The sequence below is a fragment of the Felis catus genome, chromosome D2 (assembly GCF_018350175.1).
Source record: "Felis catus isolate Fca126 chromosome D2, F.catus_Fca126_mat1.0, whole genome shotgun sequence".
In the NCBI taxonomy this organism is placed as follows: Eukaryota; Metazoa; Chordata; class Mammalia; order Carnivora; family Felidae; genus Felis; species Felis catus.
In genome coordinates this window covers 53848036-53874334 of record NC_058378.1, presented here as the reverse complement: position 1 = coordinate 53874334, position 26299 = coordinate 53848036, and the positions used below count along the sequence as shown (strand labels likewise).

General features: G+C 40.2%; 1 long non-coding RNA gene across 2 annotated transcripts in view; it reads left to right on the top strand.

The window, feature by feature from the left end:
* LOC123380858 overlaps nt 1-26299 on the top strand; it is a 194410-nt gene that overhangs the window by 87395 nt on the left and 80716 nt on the right. For both annotated transcript variants that reach the window (XR_006587182.1, XR_006587183.1), the window contains exon 3: nt 127-214. This is a non-coding gene — a long non-coding RNA (uncharacterized LOC123380858). The remainder of the gene's footprint in view (nt 1-126; nt 215-26299) is intronic.

The window sequence follows — 26299 nt, the reverse complement described above, 5'->3', positions numbered from 1 at the left end:
ATCCTGGATTCTGGCTCTGATTCTATCCCTGAGTATGTGACGTCAAACAGTCACCACCTACAGCTTGAAACCTTGGTTACTTCATTTAATTAACAGAAATAAAAGATTTCCCTTCCTATTTTGCAGAGTTGTGCAAATGAAGTCCAATGAGGTGTGCAACAGCAGTCACCTGGAAAGCACTTTACTAGAAAATCCAGGTGTATTTTTAAGTAAGGTGAGCATATAATTGATCTTCAAAAACTGGGAACGCCTTTTTTAGAGTAAAAGAAGGAGCTTTTTCAGAAATTATGCAGGGCAATAGGCTGAAACTGGGATTGTCGTAGACAAACCGGGACAAATGGCCACCTGAATTCTGACTTGGTTAGCATATAACTTTGCCTTGTCTTAAAAAGAATTTAAGGCTGCTTATAAAAATATATGAAACTGATTTTGTTGCTGGTGGTGGTGGTGGTATTTTAGTGGAGAGAAAGTGTAGGGAAGGGTGGTGAGGATGGTAGATCATGATCATGAATGAAGTGAGAACCAAAAAGCTTCTCCAAACATCTAGAAATCAGGTGCAGTTTCACAACTTCATTTATTTGTAAGATTTAGATGTGCAGAATGTTTGAAGAATCCCTGTAATACTGTGACTTACAAGGGGTATATATTTGGTCATTCAGATATTTATTTGCTCTTCATCCATAGTTCTTGGCTCACAGCTGTCAAAACCCTTGGAATTTCCTGAGTGATAAGAGCCATAAGAGCAGCTTTTGTTATAATATTTGGTCTTTTGTCCTTAGTTCCCAAAATGGCTTCAGGGCCATAAAGGTGAAATGGGCACCTTGTTATTCATAACAAACCTCCTGCCACAACTGAATTTATGTTAATGAGGTGACTTTCTGGAAGCACCTAAGGATGTGGGCTCATTGCCAGGTGAATTAACCATGTGATTAGAGGGTTGGAACTTTCAGTCCCACCCTCCACCCATGGGGAGGGGGAAGGGCAGGGATTGAGTTCAGTGCCCAGCTGCCAATGATTTAATCAATCATGCCTATGTAATGAATCCTCCATAAAAACCTCCAAAGAATGGAGTCTGGAGAGCTTACTGTTGGTGAAAGCATGGAGATGTGGGGAGAATGGCTCTCTTGGAGAGCTCACAGAAGGCCTGCATTCTTTCCCCATAACTTACTTGCCTTATGGGTCTCTTCCATCTGGCTCTTCCTGAGTTAGATCCTTTTACAATAAACTGGTGATCTAGTGAGTAAAACCCTTCTCTTAGTTCTGTGAGTGGCTCTAGCAAATTCATCAAACCCGAAGAGAGAGTCTTGGGAACCTCCAATCTATAGCTGGTGGGTCAGAAGCACAGGTGATAGATAACCTGGACTTAAAAGTGGCATCTGAAGGGGTGAGGGACAGCCTTGTAGGACTGAGTCCTTAAGCTGTGGTGTCTGAGGCTATCTCCAGGTAAATGGTGTCAGAATTGAGTTGAATTATAGAACACCCAGCTGGTGTCTGAAGAACTGTTGTTGGTGTGGGGAAATCTCCTTCTGCCCACCCCCCTCTGCAGAATTACGTCCAGCAACCCTATTAGTTTCCCTCTTCAAATAGTGAAGGCAGTGGTTAGGAAGTCTAAAGAAGAAAGAATCAGATGATTTGAGCAAGAAGTACCTAGAAGAGAAAGAGAAGAAAATGGATACCACACCAGTATAGACTGGGGTGACTAAAGGGTGCCAGGATGATTTGGGTCTTGCACTTTATTCCCTCTACCCTCCTTCCCCTCTGCTACTGGCATTGATGTATGAAAGGTATCTCACCATCGTTTTTCTTGTTTGCTAAACAAACAAGAGCCCTGGAAACATAAAATCAACTGGTAAGAACAGTATGGACCAGACTAAGAGTCAGAAGACATGGCTCCAAGTTGCAGCTCCGCCCAGCAGAAGCATGGGATGGCTAAGTTTTTCCTTGAGCATTTCTAGACTCTGGTGACAATGACTTAGAGCTGGTGAGAGGTGGGTTCCCCTACAGTGTGAAGGGTGGGGCAGAAATCCTGACTGGGGCATGAGGGGACCAGCTCCAAGCCCATTGCTAGTTTAAGTGAGGTTCTGCCTTCAAGGCAGAGGAGGCAAGGAGGAAGGATTGCTTTTGAGGTAGCTGGCAGCTAGAATGGACAGGATTTGTGGACTTAGTATGAAGGAACATTGTTTCTGTAGGCGAAATCATACAGTGTTCCAATTGAAATTCTGCTTCTGAAGGAATTCAATCCTCTAGTGAGAACAGGGACTTTCACTATAATGCCAGGTAACCACAGTGGGGTGGCACTCCCACAGTTCCGGGGTCAGGAAGGAAGAAGGAGGCTGGAAGTAGGAGAGTGGTATGTTCTAGTTGTCCCATGGACAAGGAAAAGTGCAAGATCCTCATCATCCCGGTGGGTGTAGATGGAGACCTCCAGCTACTGCAGGGGAGAGGGTGGACTCCTGATTTCTGCCTCCATTTATATGCAGGGATGTTCCTATGCAAGACACTTGTGAATCAGGAGCTCTCTTCTCCTGGTATAGCTACCTGATTCCTGTCGGACTGGTATCTTGGTACTGGTTTGAAAGACTGCTCCCCCCATTCCTCCCAAAAAGTTCTTTAAAGTCCCCTGTCCCATCTTAGACATGTATGCAAATTTTCCATTCTACTCCCTAATATATTTATGTTTCTCTTAATGCCATTTTTCATGTAACTCATTCAACTAATGTTTGAGTGCCTGCACGGGACCACTTCCAGTTCCTAGCAAGATAGTGGGGAACCAAACAGACAAGGCTGTAGTTCTCTCTAGCATGGGGTGAGGGATGACGCAGAAACCAAAGAGGATGCGACCATTACCTAGCATGCAGAAGCCATGCCTCAGCGGTGTGTGTCTTGCCTAGCTTCCTGTCCCTCCCAGTTTGACCCCTTGGCCTGGGAATCAGGACACTGGGTTCAGTGCAGTTGTGCAGGTCTGGACACATCTGCTTGGCTCTCTCCATCTCCATTTCCTCAGCTTGGAAGTCACACAACTGGATCTCAAGCAGTCACCATTGGACAAGGGAGTGCCCCACAGGCCTTGACACTGTAGGGACTTTCTCCTGCAGCTTCTTGCTTTCCTACTCTCATCTGTTCCCACGGTGCAAAAGGGAGCTCCAGTAAAAATGATTTCTGGCCCCTGCCACAGCCCTGAGGAACCTGTATCCTCCTGTGGGAACTTGCTGTTGGCTTACAAATTTCTTGGGAGTGAGGATGCCTGTGCTTTAAGACTTTGCCCTAGATGATAAAAGTACAACACAGTCCACTTTAACCCCAAATTTGGATTCTACCCAGCTCTTATTATAATAATTGCTCTTTATCAAATGATCAGTATGCCAACCGCTATTAAACGCATGTCATTTAATCCTTAGATGAACTTTACCAGGCATTTTTTAGCATAATGGTTAATACCAGGGCTCTTGGGGTCCACTGGTGGGGTACCCTTCTGGCTGCTTCACTTACCAGTTGTGTGACTTCAGACTAGCGACTTAGCCTCTCTGTGAGCCTCCATTTCTACATCTATTAAAAATGGGATAATAAAATGTATCCAGCTGCTGTGAGAATGAAATGAGGTAATACGTGTAGAACTTGTGTAGAAATACGTGTAGAATTTGTGTAGGTAATACGTGTAGAAATTGTGCCTTTTATTATCCCCATTTTACAGAGAAGAAAATTGAGGCTCAGAGATGATAACTTGCCAAAGGCATGCTGATAGGGAAGAGCAGAAGTAGGTTCAAAACCCAGGACCGTCAGGAGTCAAAGTCCATTGTCCCAACGACTTTACTCATTCAAAGGTCTTAATTGCCAGGATTGCTGGTTTCTGAGAGGATCTCATTAGGGCACGATCCCTTTTATGTTATATCCTGGCTTGGACCTTGAGGCTGTTACTGTGGCAACATCCCATGACTATGTTCCATACCATAGTGAAGCTGTGTGGTTTGTGTTAGGCTTATGGTGTCTGTCTAACATCTAAATTTTCTTGGAGTAAAATGTTATGGAATGAAGAAAAGCAATTTTAATAATAATGATAATGGTGATGATAATGATAATGATAATGATAATAGACAACCTATTTCCTCATCAGCTTTGAGAACAGTCATGCTCCACTGGCCACAACTTCGATCTCTTCCTAACTCACTTCTGTTGTCCAAAGCTGGGTTCTTAGCTAGGGCCCTCAGGGATGGGGTGGGGTGAGAGCTCACAGGCAATTTGCAAAGTGAATAGGTACCCACCAGCAACGCAGACCTGATTTTAGTTTTTTCCTGCATCCTTTGACTATCCAGGGCACTCTACTATTTTCCCTGCATCCTGGGTCTGCTCTATTTTTATTTTCTCATTACTGGATCTTCTTCCAACTTTTCATGTTGCCAACAAAAAGGGCAAATATTAGTTTTTAGTAATATGAGGGCCAAGGAGGGAGAAGGCCTAAGCAAAGTGTCAGTGGGAATTCCAGTATTAAAGCATAAAGCATTTACTTTCAGACAAACAAGAGGTGCATACATTTGCATGCATGTGCATGCACACACGCATACACACGCATGCACACACACACACACACACACACACACACACACACACACACACGGTTCTTGGTTGCCACAGCCTACTCGAGGCCAGTACCAGTTTTCTGAAGCAGCAAGTGGTTTCACCTTCAGTGCTGGTGAGGATGGGAAGCACTCCAGAAGTTCCATCTTTATACAGATTCCGGTTTATTTGTTTAACCTTTCTACTTGCTCCAGCTGTACTTTATAAATTATAGAACTAGGTTTTGAAGTTCTATGCAATATTTAAAGCATGATAAAATTTTTAACAGTATAAAAGGGTATACTATGAATAATAAAATATTTTCTCTCTTCCCCCAATCCCACTTCTCAGAGGCAATCACCGTAAACAATTTCTGTCTTTAACTCTTCTAGTGGTTGCTGTTAAACTCTTACACATTCCGGAGTCTCTAATTACTGATATGCCTCTGTTAGATGATTTCTTTTTTTCTTCTTTGGAAGATGGAGAATTTTTTTTTTAATTTTTTTTTTCAACGTTTATTTATTTTTGGGACAGAGAGAGACAGAGCATGAACGGGGGAGGGGCAGAGAGAGAGGGAGACACAGAATTGGAAACAGGCTCCAGGCTCTGAGCCATCAGCCCAGAGCCTGACGCGGGGCTGGAACTCACGGACCGCGAGATCGTGACCTGGCTGAAGTCGGACGCTTAACCGACTGCGCCACCCAGGCGCCCCGGAAGATGGAGAATTTTAGTTTTACTTGCCACTTCCTGCTTTCCCTAGTTCCTGTCATAACTTCTTGGCCAACCGGTGTCTGAACAAGTTGATATCTGGCAAGGTGAGGACATGTTTGACTTTCAGATAGTTGTCCTGTGTCAAGTCCTTATTATTGTCAGGCAGGCAATGTGCTAACACTATATTTATGATAATTTAATTAATCTCACACCCATGCTAGTAAATAGAGATTGCTCACATTATACAGATAAGGAAATTGAGGTTTTGGCTAGTTATGTAACTTGCTCAGAGTCAGTTAATAACTGGTGGAGCTAAACTTAACCTGTACTCTCCAATACCTAAACTTTAATTCTTAACCATCATTACCCTCGAACAACAAATGCTCTGAGGCCAGTCTAGTTCTGCCAAGGTGAATATTTCCTTCATCCTATGAGTTGTCTGTGTGTGTGTGTGTGCGTGTGCACATGTACATGTATGTATCCACATTTATAGTATGTAAAAATAAAGTGTATGACAATTGTGACAGTGATATCTTAACAAACAGGAGAGAGGAAGTGGAGTGTTATAAGGTTCTTCACATATACATTTGTTTTCATTTTGTTCAAAAAGCCAGTTATCTTTTAAAGAGATTAAAAATTAGGAGAAAAATCTTTCAGATGTACTCGAGTACCATTTCTAGCACTCTTCATTTCTTTGTTCCAATCTAAGTTTTTATATGCTATCATTTTCCCTCAGCCTGAGGAACTTTTAAAAATATTTCTTGTAAAGAAGATGTGATGGGACATAATTCTGTCTTTGTCTGAAATATGTCTTTATTTCTCTTTTATGTTTAAGAGATGTTTTTGTTGGATGTACAATTATAGGTTGACAGTTTTTTCTTTCAATCCTTTAAAGATCTTGTTCTATTTTCTTCTGGCTTGAACTGAATATTCTTATCTCTGTTCTCCTGTTTTCTCTAGAAAATTTTTAAAAATGTTTATTTATTTATTTTGAGAGAGAGAGAGCAGAGGAGGGGCAGAGAGAGAGACAGAGAATCCAAAGTAGGCTCTGTCCTGTCAGAGCAGAGCCTGTCACGGGGCTCGAACTCACAAACTGAACCATGAGATCATGACCTGAGCCAAAGTCAGATGCTTAACTGACTGAGCCACCTAAGTGCCCCTTTTCTGGCAACTTTTTGTCAGTGATTTTTGTCAATATGCATTGATCTAATTTCTAGTTTTCTCTGTCTTCATCCTGCTTGAGGATCATTGAGCTTCTTGGCTCTCTGGGTTAATATTTTTCATTAAATATGGAAAATTAACAGCCATTATTTCATCAAGTATTTTCTCTGTTGCCCCACCCTATCACCCTAATTTTTGAGATTCTGATTATACAAATCTTAGACTGTTTGGTTTTGTTTCACAGATCACAGAGACCATTCCATTTTTAATCCTTTGTTCTCTCTGGTTTGAATAATTTCTACTTCCTGTTTTCAAGTTCGCTTGTCTTTCTTCTGTAGTGTCTAAATTTATGTCAGACCTATCCAATTAATTTTTCATTTCAGGTATTATATTTGTCAACTCTAGAAGTTCCACTTGATTCTTTTTAATAATTTTCATTTCTTGCCTCATTGTGTTTTTGTCTTCCTCTAAGTCCTTGGACATATTTACAATAATAGTTTTCAAGTCCTTAACCTGCTAATTCCATCATCTCTGTCATTTCTGGGTCTCCATGTTGAGATTGACTTTTCTAACTAACTTTTCTCCTAGTTATAGATTACATTTTCCTACTTCTTTGCAGGTCTAATGGTTTTTTGTTTGTTTTGTTTTTATTGGGTGATAGAGTCTAGATTTTATTGTCTTCCTTTGAGAAGTGTTGAGCTTTGTCCTGGTCTGCAGTTAATTTACTTGTGGATCAGCCGTATACTTTCAAAGCTTGCCTTTAAGCTCTGCTAGAATGGATTTATAGTAGCTTTAACTCTAGATTACTTTTATTCGTAAGACCTGGACTTTCTGGCATCTCTAATGAACGTCTTAGATGTTTAATGAGATCTCTCTGCTGTGGTTGATCGGAACGGAAAGGTCTCCCCAAATTTTGTGAGCTTTACAATTGTTCAGCTCATAGCTCTCTGAAGTTGTTCTTTCCCCCATAGTTTTTTTTTTTTCTCCTAGACTGTGTGCAGATTTTTGGAGTTTTCCCTCTGCATAGTATCCTCCTTTCACATACTTCTCTGCAAATTCCAGCTCTTTTAATCTCACCAAACTAAAATCTCTGTCTCCTCAACTAAGGAAGGCTGTTATTCTTTGGGTTCCTCTTCTCTGTGCCAGAATCTGAGTGCCTTTAAGCCTAAAGCAAGACAATTTTAAGGACTTACCTCATTTGTTCCCCTTCTCTTAGAGATTATACTCTTGTATAGCCTGTTGTTCAGTGTCTAAAATAGATGTGTTTCATATTTTGTCCATATTTATCTATACTTTATTTATGGTAGGGGGGGTTAGGATGATACCAGTTACTCCATCAGTGTGTGAGTAGAAGTCCTTTATTCTCAAGAGTTTTGATCTAATGAGATGAAGCTTCCTTTGGTGATAGTTGTGCTGAATGCTCAGAAATTTGAGATGGTCCTATCAGACAGCAAGGCCACTTTGGATAATGATTGCATGCAGATATGTAGTTATTAGCAACTACTTGTGTCTTCAGCCAATAAACCTACCAAGTCTCTCACACCTTCTGAAACCCACTGACTTCTTCCTTTTATTCTTTTTTCTTATTAGTTGATTAGCATAGGTTCAAATACTTGCTTTAAGGCTATACTTCTACTTTACTTGAAGACCTTATTCTTTAATGTTATTAGTTATCATGTAATATCATGTATCAGAGTTATTTGTGTAAAGTAATAGTCTACTGGAGTCTAGCCATCATACAGAAAAAGACACAAATAATGAGCTTACAATTCAATCAATGATCACAAATTTAATGTGCTCATGAAAAGAACACCCAGATCATGAAATAGAACATACCAGTTCTGCAAATGTCCTTCTTGTGCCCCTTCCCTATCACTACACCCCCTCCAAAGATAACTACTCTTCAGACTTCTAAAACTTGTACATTAGATTTGTTTGTTTTTAAACTTCATATGATAACAATTTTACGTATGCACTTGTTTCTGTGTGGTATCTTTCACTCAATATCATATTTGTGAAAGTCATCCTTGTTACTATAGTTTTAGTTGATTTACTCTCTTTACTATATTACATTTTATGGATATATCATGTACCATTATCAATGTTGACTATTTTGAGGGGCATGGCCACATTTAGAACTATAGTATCTCTTGCCAATTTAACATATTTCCATTGGAAAGACTACTGGAACTGAGTTATCATACTCTGTATATATTGAACTTTAAAACTGAAATCCATAGTAATTCACAAATATTTATCAACTGTGTATTATGTGCCAGGTACCAGGCTAGACACCAACACTGGGAGCTTAGAGGATTTTATAGTCTAGTGACAGTGGACAGATGTAAAAGTAGATAATCACAATATATTGTAGTAATATGTTAACAAGAGCCATAACTATGACTTTGTTAAAATTACTTCAAATCATTCACTTTTTTAAACCTTCATCTTTCACAAAAGGTATCAGCCTGTATTAGAGGACCAATCTTCTGGAGTTCCCAGACGTGCCTTTATAGATAATTCAGACAGATTTAGAGAGATTAAAAAGAGAGTCATTCTTTTCAAAGGGTATCTGTTCAGTCAGTTGAGAAGATCCTATTATGCATCAAAGAAATGCCAATGCTATTCCCACAGGCTTTCCTTCCTCTGTGTTCCCCTTAAATGACCCTGGACCTTTGCATTTCTTATGTCCTCTCTCAACCAGTTCATCCATTCCCTGGACTTTAACTACTGCTTGTATCTGTCCATGACCCGCCCCCCCCCATCTTTAACTCTACTCCAGTCTTCCCTTTGAACCTGTATTTAATTCCCCTGGTTTTTAACTACCTTTCAGGTACCTCTCAGGTCCCTGAGAACTGACTCCTGTCTTCCTAGTACTCTTCTCTCTCTCTTATCCTAGTGGGAACTAACATTCACTCAGGCTGGAAGCCATTTTTGTCTCTCTCTCCCCCTTCTCCTCCACCTCCAGTCAGTCAGTAAAGCTTGTTAATTCTTTTTTCGTTAATGTTTATTATTTATTTTTGAGAGCAAGAGAGACAGAGCACAGCAGGGGAGGGGCAGAGAGAGAGGGAGACACAGAATCCAAAGCAGGCTCCAGGCTCTGAGCTGTCAGCACAGAGCCTGACACGGGGCTCCAACCCACAAACCGTGAGATCATGACCTGAGCCGGAGTTGGAGGCTTAACCGACCCAGCCACCCAGGCGGTCCTAAAGCTTGTTAATTCTACTTTGTAACTATATCTTGGATCTGTCCACTTTCTTTATTTCCATGGCCGCCATTATGATTTAAACTCCTGCTATTTCTTTTTGGATTGTTGCCATAGCCTCCTTCTAGATACTTCTGATTTCAATCTAATTCTTCATATTCCTTTATTTTCCAAACTATGTTTTATTTTCCAAATCTTATCATTAAAAATCTTCAGTGTTACTCCATTACCCATAGTAGAGCTTCCCAAAACATGTGCACCAATTGTGTGTTACAGCAGATTAACAAATACAAATGGTGGCCAGGGTTGGGCCAAGTGTGTTGTCACTCACAAGAAACCTCGACTTTTTACCCCAGTGTGCCATATGTGTTTTAATTTTCCATGTATGGCATGAATGGAAAGATTAGAAAGGGTGGGCTATAAGATTAGGTCAAAACTCCAGACACTTGTTGACTTCTCTAGTCCCCTCTCCAGCGCTCATCACCTTACCAATAATTGCCATTTCCTGCCACATGCCAAGCTATTTCATACCTATATCATTGCATAGAGGGCAAGCTCTTCCATCAACCTGGAATGAATCTATTCCTTTCACTAACTGGCAAACTTTTATACATCTTTTAAAATGTAATTCAATCTTTGCTGTCTTGGGCAGCCTTCTCTGAGTTTCCAGGATGGAGTTGGCCATTCCAGCCTTTGTGCTTCCACCATAGCTCATAATCTACCTCCATTATGGCATCATCACACAGAAAAACCTCTTTTGGTTAACATGTTTTTCTCCCTTGCTAGTCTGTAAATTGCTTGGGTCTTGTCATCTTTGTGTCCTCAGCATATGGCACAGAGGAGGCTTAAGAAAAGATTAGGTGAACTAAATGCAACATAATAGTTTATATCAGCTAGGATGGGGTAGGTTATGTTGCTGCAACAAATGACCATCAAATGACCATATAGTAGAACTTTATTTCTCAGTCATGCTGTAATTATTCAGATTGATAGATATTCCTTATCAACTCTGGGTCACCCTGGAGGATTATACATGCCCTTCATACACACACACACACACACACACACACACACACACACACACTCATTTTTTTCAAAACTGTGGCAATAACACATATTATATAAATTTACCATATTAACAGATGTGTACAATTCAGTGGTATTAAGTATATTCACAATGTTGAAACCATCACTACCATCCATAACATTTTTATCACCCCAAATGGAAATCCCACATCTATTAAACAGTTAAGGTCTATTCCCCACCCCTAGTCTTACCCCTCACTCCCAAACCCTGGCAATTGCTAATCTGCTTTCCTTATTTGCCTATTCTGGATATTACATATAAATGAAATCATACAATTTGTGACTTTTTGCATATGGTTTCTTTCACATAGCATGTTTTCAAGCTTCGTTCATGTTGTAGCATGTATCAGTACCTCATTCCTGTTTTTGGCTGAGTAATATCCCATTATGTGTGTATACCACATTTTGTTTATTTATCAATTTATGGACATTTGTTTCCACCTTTGACAATTTTCAAAAATTTTTATTTAATTTATTTTTTTAATTTACATCCAAGTTGGTTAGCATATAGTGCAACAATGATTTCAGGAGTAGATTCCTTAATGCGCCTTACCCACTTAGCCCATCCCCCCTCCCACAACCCCTCCAGTAACCCTCTGTTTGTTCTCCATATTTAAGAGTCTCATGTTTTTTTCCCCCTCCCTGTTTTTATATGATTTTTGCTTCCCTTCCCTTATGTTCATCTGTTTGGTATCTTAGAGTCCTCATATGAATGAAGTCATATGATATTTGTCTTTCTCTGACTGACTAATTTTGCTTAGCATAATACCCTCCAGTTCCATCCACATAGTTGCAATTGGCAAGATTTCGTTCTTTTTGATTGCTGAGTAATACTCCATTGTGTGTGTGTGTGTGTGTGTGTGTGTGTGTGTGTGTGTATATATATATATATATATATATATATCACTTCTTCTCTATCCATTCATCCATCAATGGACATTTGGGCTCTTTCCATACTTTGCCTATTGTTGATAGTGCTGCTATAAACATTGGAGGGCATGTGCCCCTTCGAAACAGCATACCTGTATCCCTTGGATAAGTACCTAGTAGTACAATTACTGGGTCGTAGGGTAGTTCTATTTTTAATTTTTTGAGGAACCTCCATACTGTTTTCCAGAGTGGCTGCACCAGTTTACATTCCCACCAGCAGCGCAAAAGAGATCCTCTTTCTCCGCATCCTCGCCAACATCTGTTGTTGCCTAAATTGTTAATGTTAGCCATTCTGACAGGTGTGAGGTGGTATCTCATTGTGGTTTTGATTTGTATTTCCCTGATGATGAGTGATGTTCAGCATTTTTTCATGTGTCAGTTGGCCATCTGGATGTCACTTTTGGAGAAGTGTCTATTCATGTCTTGCCCATTTCTTCCCTGGATCATTTGGTTTTTTTGATACTTTATAGATTTTGGATACTAACCCTTTATCTGATATGTCATTTGCAAATATCTTCTCCCATTCTGTCAGTCACCTTTTAGTTTTGCTGATTGTTTGCTTTGCTGTGAAAAAGACTTTTATTTTAATGAGGTCCCAATAGCTCATTTTTGCTTCGGTTTCTCTTGACTCCAGAGATGTGTTGAGTAAGAAGTTGCTGTGGCTGAGGTCAAAGAGGTTTTTGCCTGCTTTCTCCTCAAGGATTTTGACGGCTTCCTGTCTTACGTTTAGGTCTCTGATCCATTTTGAGTTTCTTTTTGTGTATGGTGTAAAAAGTGGTCTAGTTCATTTTTCTACATGTCTCTGTCCAGTTTTCCCAGCACCACTTGCTAAAGAGACTGTCTTTATTCCATTGAATATTCTTTTCTGCGTTTTCAAAGATTAGTTAGTTAGCCATATGTTTGTGGGTCCATTTCTGGGTTCTCTATTCTGTTCCATTGATCTGAGTGTTCTTGTGCCAGTACATACTTTCTTGATGATTACAGCTTTGTAATACAGCTTAAAGTCTGGGATTGTGATGCCTCCTGTTTTGGTTTTCTTTTTCAGGATTGCTTTGGCTATTTGAGGTCTTTTCTGGCTTCATACAAATTTTAGGATTGTTTGTTCTAGCTCTGTGAAGAATGCTGGTATTAATTTTGATAGGTATTGCATTGAATATGTAGATTGCTTTGGGTAGTATTGACATTTTAACAATATTTATTCTTCCTATCCAGGAGCATGGAATATTTTTCCATTGTTTTGTGACTTCTTCAATTTCTTTCATAAGCTTTCTATAGTTTTCAGTGTATAGATTTTTCACCTCTTTGGTTAGATTTATTCCTTGCTTTTGGTGCAATTGTAAATGGGGTCAATTCTTTGATTTCTCTTTCTGTTGCTTCATTGTTGGTGTATAGGAATACAAACGATTTCCGTGCATTGATTTTATATCCTGCCACTTTGCTGAATTCATGGATCAGTTCTAGCAGTGTTTTAATGGAATCTTTTGGGTTTTCCGTATAGAGTATTATGTCATCTGCGAAGAGTGAAATTTTGACCTCCTCCTGGCCAATTTGGAGGCCTTTTATTTCTTTGTGTTGTCTGATTGTTGAGGCTAAAACTTCCAATACTATGTTGAATAACAATGGCGAGAGTGGACATTCCACCTTTGACAATTTTGAATAGAGCTGATATGAATATTCATGTAAAATTTGTTTTAACACTTGTTTTCAATCCCTTTGGATATATACCTGGGAGCAGAATTGCTGGGTCATATGGTAATTCTATGTTCAGTTTATTGGGAAACCATCAAACTGTTTTCCACAGCAACTACACCACTTTATGTTTCTTTCAGCAATATATGAGGGCTCTAATTTCTCCACAGTTTTGTTAACACTTGTAATTTTCCGTTATTATTATTATTATTATTATTATTATTATTGCCTTACATGCTCTTAATATGTTCACATCACCCTACTCGTATTTTACTGGACAAAGCAGGTCACATGATCAGTCATGCCTAGCTTCAAGGTGGGTGGGAAGCACAGTCCTATCATGTACCAGAAGGAGGGGCACCAGGATATTTATGAACAGCCCTAATGACTATCACACAGTTAATATCAAGAGATATGAGAGATTAGATCAAAATAACTCCCCCCCCCCAAATTAAAAATAAACCCATCATCTCTCTGCAAGTTCATATGCACAAATCAGGCCATTATCTCTTACTTAAATATTATAAAATTTCTAGGAGGAAAATGAGAGAATTGCTGTATAGATGTGAGCTAAAAGAAGAGGAGGAGGGAATATAAGCAGAAGGAAAAAAGAACAGAAACAAATGAAAAACTTCTAAAGTAGAATACCTTATTTTGTTAATGAATTATAAATACAATTTTGGAAAACATACAAAAGCATGTCACTTTGAAAAAAATTTTTGATCTCTTCTTTTTAGTACAAAATACAGTGTAGCCAAATACCACACAAATTTCTGGTAATTAAACTTTCGGCTTGAAGTTGGTTCACCTCTCAATGGCTTCATGAGTAAATGCTGCAGTACATTTTGTGAAATAGAATAACCAAATAATCATTTTCTGATGATGCGACAAAATCAGTCTGAAAACTGTGAAAATAAAAATCTGCATGGAAAGATTTTCCTGAAAAGGAGCACTTCGTGTCAACACGCTTCTGTTACCCAGCAACCGCTCCTCTGGAGTTCCCTTTTAATGGGTAATTTCAGCTGGCAGCTGGTACAACCTTGAAATGATCCTGTTTGTTTTCCTGCTCCCCGATATGTAGAGGTCACTACTGATAATAATGTGGCTGCTGTTCATTATTTATCGGGAGTGTGATAAAATGGCAGAGTTGCCTCAAAATGCTCTTTTTATATCTTGACATTAACTCTGTGAATACAGTTGAGTCACACTAGATGCACATTTCAAGGCCTAAGGATATTTACATTTTATTTTTGGTTTTTGTTTTTGAGAGAGAAAGAAGGTGCAAGTGAGTGAGGGACAGAAAGAGAAAGAGAGAGGGAGAGAGAGAAAGAAATGGGGCTCACCCGAAGTGGGGCTCACATGAGGCGGGGTTTGAGCTCACCCCAAGTGGGGCTGGAGCTCACCCAATGCGTGATCAAACTCACAAACCATGAGATCATGACCTGAGCTGAAGTCAGATGTGTAACCGACTGAGCCACCCAGGCGCCCAGGATATTTACATTTTAGACGTATAAATGACCAACATGGGCATTGATGGAGTGATAAACACTGTTGTGCTTTGTCCAGTTTGTAGCTGTTCCATGAATAAATAAACAACTTTTCTTCAAACTGCCCAGGTTTGAATCTCAGCTCCACCAAGTGTGTTCTTATAACTGTTTATTAACCTTTCCATGATGGACCTGAATCATCTGTGAAATGCAGCTAATAATAGTATTTACCATATAACTTTGTGGGAATTAGATAATCTCATATAGGTAAAGTGCTTAGAATAATGTCACACACAGTAGCCGAATGTAATTGATGGCTTTGATTGGGGATTGTGTTCTCTCTTGACAAATCACTCTTCCTCTTGCACCCCTCCAAGACTGGGTTAGGCACCCCGTGCCATGTGTCTTTCTGGCATGCTGTACTTCCCCATGGCTAAACAACACTTAAATAGAATTATAATTGTGTGTTTAATTCCCTGTGTCCCCCAGTAGCTAGAAGCTCTGGATGAGTAGATGTTTGGTCTGTCTTGTTCACCACTGCAACCCTATGTGTTAGATGACTTATTCATCTGATATGCCCCGAGCAAGGTAGTGTGAAGTCGCAGAAGCAGCCAACCTAACCCACCTGGGAACAAGGAGAGGACAGGGATTAGCTGAGATTTACTTTGGCTGAGATTTACAGGACTTGGCAGGGACTCCGAGAAGAAAACTGCTGAGTCATAGGCATGCATTTTGAGCAGGAAATAATTTTATTTTGAGGTCTCGCAACATTGTTGTTTGGACATGTAGCAGGTACTGCCACTAGAAAACAAAGGCACACAAATATTCGCTATCTTATCTTTGAACTCTTTCTTGCAAGTAATGGATTCACATGAACTAGCTTCACAAAAGATGGGTGGAGGTGGGGCAGGGGGCGGGGGGGGGTGATGTATGTAATGATATACGGAGGGTGTTTCAGAAGTCAAGGGTGGGCATATAGCTGGGTGTCCTGCAGGACTGCCCTCAGGAGCTAAGACCACCCTCTCTCACACTTCAATCTCTTTCTTTGTGGAGCAGATGGTTCTATGATACCAGATCTCCCTGCCCATCTGCTTTTTTCTTCTCTTTCTTCACTTCTCTGTTCAGTGGAAGGAAAGTCTCTCACCTCCTGGGTTATGTGTCCCTCCGTTCCAGCTGCACCCTGAGAATACTTGCTGTTGCTTAGCCACCAAACTTAATTTCCAGAGGACAATCTGATTGGTTCAGATGGATCCAAATGTCTCCCTCAGTCTGATTTATCATTGCCCGGGATCATCTATTACAACAGGAGTCCACTTTCATGGAAGAGCAATTTACTGTGAACAGGGTCACTGAGAAATGGCAGATACTCCAATAGATTTCTATTAAAACAATGTAGTTCAAAATGGTTCCCAGTGTTATGCAAGGTTGGGTAAGGAAACTAACATCATGGAGTGTACAATACATCCCAGCTAACCAGAAACCACTGGTTTTTGGTAACTTTTGAGACATAAAATATGTTCCTTTAATGGCATAAAAATATACAAACAGATTCTTCTGGATGAAATTTTACTCAAAACGAACTACTACACTGGTCTCTGAAAACAAGAAGACAGACTGCTCCTCCCTTTGCCTGGAACTCTCTTGATCTTGATCTAGTCTGGGGATGGCAGGTTGAGGAGGAGGTAGGATAGGAGCAGTGAGGGAACAGGAATAAACAAGAAATAATTTTGTTGCAGAAATGAACAAAATTCAGTTTTAAATGGATCCCTATGCCTTTATTTATGGCAGAATTCTAGAAAGGCCCATTTGATGAATCTTTTACCCACTTGGGAAAGAAGTGGTCATTGGGTGTCAGCAGGAATTCACTAGCTAAGTTAATCCTATTCACTTTTTGATGATTCACAAAGTTGGAAGATCAAAGCAATGCTGGAGATAGTATTACTGGATTTCAGCAAAGCAGGTAGAAAACAGTGGTCACTGGGAGTCAGCAAGAATCCTTAGTATTATTAGGTACTTTTACATGTGTTACTTCATTTAATCCTAAAAGTAACCCAATGAATGAAAGAAAGTTAAATATACACTGAATGTCGGTTACAACCCTTGTATAATGTATATAGCTGAAGAAACGGAATTGTAGGCAGATATCACAATGCCTCTAAGGTTATATATGGCTGGTATATTAGCTAAAGACCTTGCAACTGCAAACAATACCTGAATCCCAGTATTTTAACTATCTATTGCCGTGTAATACACAACTCCATGACTTAGTAGCTTAAAAGAACAACAATTTTATGTATTTGCAATGTGAATAGGGCTCAGTGGGGAAAGCTTATCAACTGGAACTGGACCATCCATTTCTAAGATAGTTCACTCACATGGCTGACAAGTTTGTGCTGGCTTTCAGCTGGGAGCTTCAGTTCTTGCTGTCGGCTGGTATGATGGTTAATTTTATGCGTCATCATGACCAGGCTAAGAGATGCCCAGATAACTTATAAAACATTATTTCTGGGTGTCTGTGAAGTTGTTTCTGGAAGAGATTAGCATTTATTGTATTTATTTTTGGGCTTTGTTGTTGTTGTTTTTTAGATGCGGGGAGGGGCAGAGAAAGAGGGAGAGAGAATCTTGAGCACAGGCTCCACGCCCAGCATGGAGCCCTATGTAGAGCTTGAACTCACAAACCGTGAGATCATGACCTGAATGGAAAGCAAGAGTTGGACGCTCAGCTAGCTGACGAGTTGGACGCTCAGCTAGCTGACTGAGCCACCCAGGTGCCCTGAGATTAGCATTTAATTGGTAGGCTGAGTGAAGAAGATCACTGTCACCAATGTGGTTGGGCATCATCCATCAAGGGCCTGAATAAAACAAAAAAACATAGGAAGGACAAATTTGCTCTCTCTCTCTGAGCTAGGATATTCATCTTTTCCCACCCTTGGATGGATATCAGCACTCATGGTTGGACAATCAGACTCAGGCAGGGAATTACATATTGGATCTCAAGTCTCCGGGTTTAGACTGGAACTATACCACCAGTTTTCCTGCACACCAGCTTTCCTGGGTCTCCAGCTTACAGATGGAAGATCATGGAACTTCTCAGCCTACATTATGAGCCAATCCCTCAGAATATATCTCTTTCTATATATCTCTCTATATTTATCCTATTAGTTCTGTTTCTCTGGAGAACCCTGACCGATGCAGCTAGGTTTCTTAGTTCTCTTCTCTATGCCTCTTCTATATAGTTAGCTTGGACTTCCTTACAATACGACAGTCTCAGAGTAGTTGGACTTCTAGAGTGGCTGGTTCCCAAAAGTGTAGTGGCCCAAATCCTAAGGCTTAGGCTCAGCACTTGCACAATGTCATTTTCATCATAGTTTATTGGCTAAAGTAAGGCAGAGGGCCATCCCAGATTTAAGGAGAGAGACTGCAGAAGGTATGAATACTGGGAAGTATTACTCATTGCAGGTTGTTAAAGTAATATGCTAACCATACTGGGCTAGGGATTTTATTGGCTCACATTATTGGCAGGTTTAAGAAGTATAGCTGGCTTAGGCATGTCAATAATAAGGCACTCAAGTGAAGTCAGCTAGAATATGTTTCTCTGCCTCTCACCTCTGCTTCCTCTGTGTCAACACCATTCTCACGCAGACTCCTTACTAATGATGGCAAATGGGCACAATAATTCTGACTTTTTTTTTAATTAAAAAAATTTTTAAGTTTATTTTATTTTTGAGACACAGAGAGAGTGAGCAGGGAAGGGACAGAGAGAAAGGGAGAATCCCAAGCAGGCTCTGCACTGTCAGTACAGAGCCTGATACATCACTCGAACTCACAAACCATGAGATCATGACCTGAGCTGAAACCAAGAGTCAGATGCTTAGCTGACTGAGCTACCAGGCACCCCTGTATTTCTGTCTTTCAAGGAGCCATGCAGGACCATGTATTCATCCATCCATGCACCAATCCTGTGACTGGGAAGATGGAGTATGCTAATTGGCTAGTCTGGGTCATGGCACATGCTATTGATTAACAACCTACCCAACAGTGTTTCCCATTGCCTGAAAGTCAGAAAAAAACTAATACTCAATTTTTCAGCTTCCTTTCTAGCTAAGTGTGTCCATGTGATTAAGTCTGGCTGATGAAGTAAAAAAGGAGGTTGATCTTTCAGACTTCCAGGGAAGATTTTTGTTGAGAGCTTAGCTAAGCTGCCTCAGCATCTATTTTGTTTGGCCAAATGAACTGTAGAGACCTTAAACTAACATTAGCTTCCTCATGCAAGCTCTTATCCCAGGTAATAGCCCACAGAGTCCTAAGTAAATGTAAATTCCTTACATTTAAGGAATGACTTATGCAATTACCTTTGTGATAAACAGTCTCCACCTCCTGGGGCCTTCCCCTTGTGCCCTCCCTCTTAGGGAAGACCCCTGTGGAACTTACCAAAACCCTGCTCTTTTTGGTTTGAAATGACTAAATCTGGCCTTAACTTGGAATCTCCAAAGCACTGCACCCATAGACCCTCATAAATGCATGTGCCCAGGTCCTGCCTCTCTCTCTGCCTGAACCCTGCTTTGACTTTCCTGTGGGCCCCTCAAGACATGCAAAATAACTTCCTCTAGTACCTGTGACTAATAAATCTTTTTCAATTATTTTGTGGTCTTTTGTCCAATCCCAGCTCACCATCCAGCATCCTGGGGTTTATTTCATAATTATTATTTTACCAAAATCATAATCCATTCTCCCCTGATTAAAAGGAAAACACCAGTTTTCCTATATGAATACCCCACACCCCACCCAACTACTTCCTGCTCTGACACTGGAGTGTGAGAATGTCAAGACAAGTGTGGCAATGAGGAAAAGGCCAAGAGAATCTCAGAGATGCAGAACCAGAGTTGACACTGTTCAACCACTGCTCCAAACCATTAACCTCCTACACCTATACAGCAAACATCTTTATAGTTTCAAGTCACTTAGAATTGAGTGTACTCTTGCTGAACTGGATGGACTGAAAGCAGAGGAGAGGTGCTTCCCAAAAGAAACCAGAACTGTTACCAGAAGCAGGGGAGAGAGTAAATGCTCAACAGGTGAAAGATGTCCCTTGCATCTGGTAAGTCCTGGATCTAGGAACAGGTCTCAGGTTAGTCTGCCCTCAGAGCCCCCATGAAATCAGCATTATTATCCTCAGTTTGCACCTGAAGAAACTGAAGCTGAAGGAGATTGAGAGATTTTCTCATCGTCACTCAACTGGTTAGTGGCAGATCTGGGAATACCACCCAGTTCTGTGGATTTTGATGTCATTGCTCCTTCTATGAAGCGATAAGGATAACATTACTTTGATAGAGAATTAAATTCTCAAGCGATTTTGACAGGATGGAACAATGAACTATGTCTTAATAGAATGTGAGAGAAAATGACTTAGGAATATTAATTGTAAAATCAACATGTATCAACAGGGCAATGTGACAGCTAAAATAGTCGATGTGAAGGATGTGTTAATTTTAAAAATAAAAGTGCCAGTTATTTTACCAGCAAAAAGTGGCTTTATTTGGGAATTGCTGAGAATTGGGATCTGGGACAACCAAGAGGTGGCAAAACCACAGCCAAGTCCAGAGAACAAAAGAAAGGAATGGCTTTTTATAGAGGAAAGAGGGGAGTTAGAACAGAGGAGAGTTAGGAGGTGCTGTTATAATGTAAATGCCCATTGGAATAAACTGGGAGCTGGAAGAACAGTGACTTTTCGTTGGCTGAGAGCTCTGGCTGTCTTTCATTGGCTGGGCTGTTGCCAGGGTAGGAAGAAATTCTCCCTCCTCCTGCTGGGATAATAACATAGTATGGATGTGCAAGGTCTGTCTCTTCTTGTTGGGTCTACAACTGATGAGTGGGAGGGTGTGAGAGCTTCTCTTACCAAACTTCTGACTCCATTCTAAAAGATGTGTCCAGGGGCGCCTGGGTGGCTCAGTCAGTTGAGCGGCCGACTTCGGCTCAGGTCGTGATCTCGCACTCCGTGAGTTCAAGCCCCGCGTCGGGCTCTGTGCTGATAGCTCGGAGCCTGCCGCCTGCTTCAGATTCTGTGTCTCCCTCTCTCTGTCCCTCCCCCATTCATGCTATGTCTCTCTCTGTCTCAAAAATAAGTAAACATTAAAAAAAAATAAAAATAAATAAAAGATGTGTCCATTTATTAATTTTCAGATATATGTACAATTGTTGTATTTTGGTTACTATATTAATTGTCTATAGCTGCATAACCAGTTATTCTCAAAACTTAGCAGCTTAAAACAAACATTTAATATTTCACATTTTCTGTGGGTTGGGAACTAAAGACTGGTTTCTGGGTATTTCTGGCTCAGGTGCTGATGAGGTTGTAACAAAACTTTGGCCAGGGCTATGGTCATTTGAAGGCTTGACTGAGGATCCCCTTCCAACATTGCTCACAAGACTGTTGACTGGAAGCCTCAGTTTCTCACCACATAGGCCTCTTCATAGGGCTTTAGAGTTTCCTCATGACAGAAGCTGGCTTTTCCTGAGCAAGAGAAAGAGCAAGCAGGAAACTGTGGTGCCTTTTATGAGTTAGTCTCTGAAGTGCTATTCTGTCACTTCTGCTCTTTCCCTATTGGTCCAGCTAATATTCAAGGGGAGAGTCGCACCTTTGAAGGCAGTGTCAAGGAATTTGTGAACATATTTAAACCACTCATTATTATCACTGGCAAGACCTTACATGAAGCATTTTACATGATTCTGAGAAGCAACACTTAAAGGAAGCATATAACCCTGTAGTTTTTCTTTATAGTACCTATCATGGTTGCAATATTTTTGTGTTAATTTAAAACATTCGTCTCTCCTCCTGGACTGTAAGCTCCATTAGGATAGAAATGTAATTTGTTTTTCTCATCTTATTCTCAAGATGTGATTTACTGCTTGGCACAAAGCAAATACATAAATAAACATTTGTTGAATGTTGAAAAAATTCACCAGACAAAGGTGAATCTCCATGCTACATGAGAAATAGTTGGAGTAAATTGAGACTTAGCCTGAGAAGAAAAGACTCACTGGGGAACATAAGAGCTTTCTTCAAACCTGCAAAATGGAAGAGATTCATTATGGACACCTCCAAGGGAGGCAGTTGCCATTGACTGGTGGAAACTCTAAGTTGGCAAATTTTACCTGACTGTAGGGAACAACTTTGTAGCAACTAGGAACATTTTATAGTGGATAGAATGCTTAAGGAGGGAGTAAGTTGTTTGAGTGCCTGCTGGCAGATCACTTGTTGGGAATATTATGGAAATAATGGATACATTAGATACGATGTGGAATCAGATGACTTTTACGGAATTCTGAGACTATGTGATTCTGCAATCTTAGATGTATGCTATTTACCTAAGTTTAAAATGTTAAAACAACCAATCAACCAACCAAACAACTATCAGCCTGTCCCCTGTGGTAGGCATTAGTTGCTTCGCTTATCCAGCATGTGTTGCTACTTCTTTTTGAAAATAATCCTACCTTTGTTTTCAGGGGCTGCTCCAACGGCCAACCTTATGATTTTAGTGGGCACTGCTAATCAGAGTCCTCTGTCTCTTCTCTCCAACTAAAGTAGATATATGACCCGAACAGATCAGTGTTCCCCAAGAGTTTTTTAATTGGAACTAAGGAAGTAAAATCTGTTGTCTCTGGGGTCAGAGTGGGAAGCATGTGAACCTGGGAGATGCTGGCATGAGTATTCCAACTGCATGAGTGAAGTGAACCCAGAGAGAAGAAACAGATGCTGATGGTGAGATGAACTTCAAGTTCCTGTGCCAAATGTTTTTGAGACTCCATGTTATGCCTGCTCTTTCTAGTGTTTGGTTTCATGAGCCAGTAAAGTCTCTGTTTTGCTCATAGAAGTTCAAATTGCATTTCTGTTACTTGTGATAAAAATCCTGACCAGCTGCCTCTCCTTTTCCTTGACTTCTCTATTCTGTTAATGATACTCATCGTTACAAAGCTGTGAAATCTCCAAGACTTCTTTCCCTTGCCTCTGCAAGTGCTGTCAGTACCATGTCCTGCAAATTCATCCTTGACCTTGCTATGAACTAAATGTCCAAAAACATTGCTTTGGACAATTACTTTTTTTTCCTCCAAACTCCCAGAATACATGCAGTTAATACATAGTCTGAGCAGTTAAATTCTGCTCAGACTATGGAATGATAAAGTGAAAGTGTTCACAGGATGTCATCAAACTATTTTGCTGATTTTTTCTAATATGTAATTTTCTCTTCCTTGAATGACCTTCTGCCTGCTGCCCGCAAGATTCTCACCCTTCCTTCCAAATTGAGATTAAGTCCCAACTTCTTTATGAGGTTTTCCTAAGCGTCCACCTGTAAGTCAAACTCTCTCCTCCCTCCTCAATTTTGGAATAATTTGTCTCCTCCAGTCATTTGTTAATTATATACAAATCTTCTATTATTGTGGTTTGTCTATTTCTCCATTACATTGAGAACTTCAAATATGATGTGTGTCATATGTATCCTTTTACCTCTCACAATTGCTTGTACAGCACTAACTTGCTCACAATAAGCTTTTTCATTCATTTAGCAAATATTGCTTGCATATATGCTATGTTTCAGGAACTATTCTCAGCTCTGGGGATACAACTGTAAATAGAACAGATGGGAAAATTCTACCTTTGGCAAGCTTATATTCCAGTAGAACACAAACAAAACAAGTTGTCATGAACAATTATATATTATTGTCATAAACAATTAAATATTATATACTGTTCACTGTCACGAACAGTACAAAATAGGTCTACTCTGAATCAAAATCATAAAGACAAAAAAATACAACTTTATTAAGCTATGATAATGATTATAAACTACACATAAATTAATATAATAAATCACTAAAGCAGATAGTGAGTTAAATAGTGATAAATACTGGGGTGAAACAGAGCAGGGATTGGGTTGGGTGTGGTGGGGAGTGTTGACAAGTGCCCAATAAATATGTATTGATTGATCTTTCCTCCTCAGATATTTCTTTAAATTATTTTACCAATTTTGCAAGTTTATTTGATGAAGTCAAACCTCCCTTTCCATAGCACTCATGGAATCTGTTCATTTTCACATATTTCCTCTATTCATTTAAAAATTAATTTTTAAAACTATAATCATGTCCTTGACATTTTATTAAATGTATCCTTATTGACCCTAAGATCCCAAAGAGCAAGTGTTGCAAACTCAAATGCTCCCAGGGCGTGGCTGTAGGGCAACAAGGAATGGGGAGATTTATGTTCTTGCCAGGCAGGATTGCAGGCCCAGTGTTGCCAGATTTTTCAAGTGAAACCAGAAATCAGATGTTTAAATCTGCTAACTAAACACATTTAAAAATACATCATACAGGACAAACAGGACAACTCTCATCTGAATCTGGCCTACAGGCTTCCTCTTTGCTACTCTTGCCATAATTTGCCTACCCTCACCAATTCTACATTGCTGATTCCTATTTTGGGGAGCAGGGGGTACTTGCCTTAATCAAAAGACTAGATGTTATTGATATTATTTTGCACAAATCTGGCATTAATTGTCAGTAACTCCTCTATGGACATACCGGCTATAGTAACATAGCCAACTTGTGTTTCCTATTAACACATTTCTATTACTCAGTCCAAGTTTCCTTGTCATGAAATTGAAGAGTCGGAAGAGAGCTTGCAGGGGTGGGGTTGGGGGTTGGGGTCGGGAGTAGGAGTGCCCTCTGTCTCCAGACTGAACGTCACCCTTTGACATCCTTGCAGCGGTCATTCAGGCAATCCTGAGCATTGCCACAGGCAGGCCGTTCTGTCTGCAGCAGACCCCCAACGATGGCCCTCCCTGAACACACATCTCTATGTAACACTTGCAACTCACCTGTAGTGATTCTGAGCTTGTTCTGAACAGTACAAAATAGGTCTACTCTGAATCAAAATCATAAAGACAAAAAATAGAATGATGGTTGCCGGGGACTAGAGGAGCAAGGAATGAGGTGTTAGTTGATGAGTACAGAGTTTCAGTTGGGGAAAATGAAAAAGTTCTGGTGGTGGATGGTGGCGTGCAGATGGCTTCACAACAGTGCGAATGAACTTAATGCCATAGAACGGTACACTCAAAAATCGTTAAAATGGTAAATTTTATGTTATACACATTACACCATAGTAAAAACAAATAGCTCTTGTGAATGAACAGAATAGGCTCCTATCCATGTGTGGTATTTTAGAGTTGAGTAATATTTATTTTTATATTTATTCTATTTAGTTAATCAATCAATTAATTAATTAGTTAATGGGGGGTGGGAAGGAGGGGAGGGTGGGTGATGGGTATTGAGGAGGGCACCTTTTGGGATGAGCACTGGGTGTTATATGGAAACCATATATGAAGTTTGACAATAAACTTCATATATTGAAAAAAAATAATTAATTAGTTAATTAATTAATTTTTAAGTAGACTCCCAACGTAGAGATTGAGAGTCACATGCTGTACCAACTAAGCCAACCGAGGGCCCCGATATTTTATTTTTTATATTTATTTCATATTTATTTTTATCTAAGGCCTGCCCTACTACAATGCTAATACTCATAAAATAAGTGAACTCTCTCTCACATGGCGTGATGGTCTGCCAATGATTGACAAACAGTGAGATAGTAGACCTGGAAATGAGGTTTGCAGGGGTGCCATGTTCCAGATGCAAGCCAGGGAGAAGGGAAAAGGAGAGAAGCATGGATTGGAGGAAGGAGACAAGCAGAAAGAAGTGAAATAGCTAAGAATGGGAAGTGCTAGGTGAATTGGACCCAGACAGAGGAAGAAAGAGGCTTATGAGAGTTACATTGGGCCAAGCTTAGGAGCAAAGGATGAAAGAAAAAGGGAGGAGACAAAGAAGCTGGACTTCCTGTTAGAAAGACCAGACCAAGGACTGGGACTCCAATTAAGCAGGACAGCCTTGGAGAGATGTAAGATACCAGGAAAATCAGGCTTTATAAAGTGAACTATGTCAGGCTGGATTTGTGAAGGAAGCCATGTAAGTATAATTCTCTCCTGCATACCTTTTGGGGCCAAGCCTTCCTTATTCTACAGGAAAGTTGTTGTATGTATGTTGATAGAGTATGCTGTTATGAGAAGCTGGGATACTAGAAAGATGTGTGGGGGCAAGGCTAGAGGTTGAAATCTCAATAGAATAAGACCCCTTAAGAGACTATACATAAAAGGACATTATAGGGCATTATGTAAATGTAAGGTATTTGTCAGGGTTCTTGCAGGAAACAGATGGCAACCTAATCTGTTCTGTCAGGATTAAGAGAATCAACAAGGGATTATCAATAGTAGAAAGCCATTACTACCCCTAGGCCTGACAAGGCAAAGGAAGGAATGGTATTAGTGGATACCAGTAGGAGAGAAGCTGCCGGCGTGCCGTGGTCTTCAGTAGAGGAACATACCCTCTGCTAAACCAGAGCCTGACAAAAAGACAGCTGAGGGAGCAAATACCT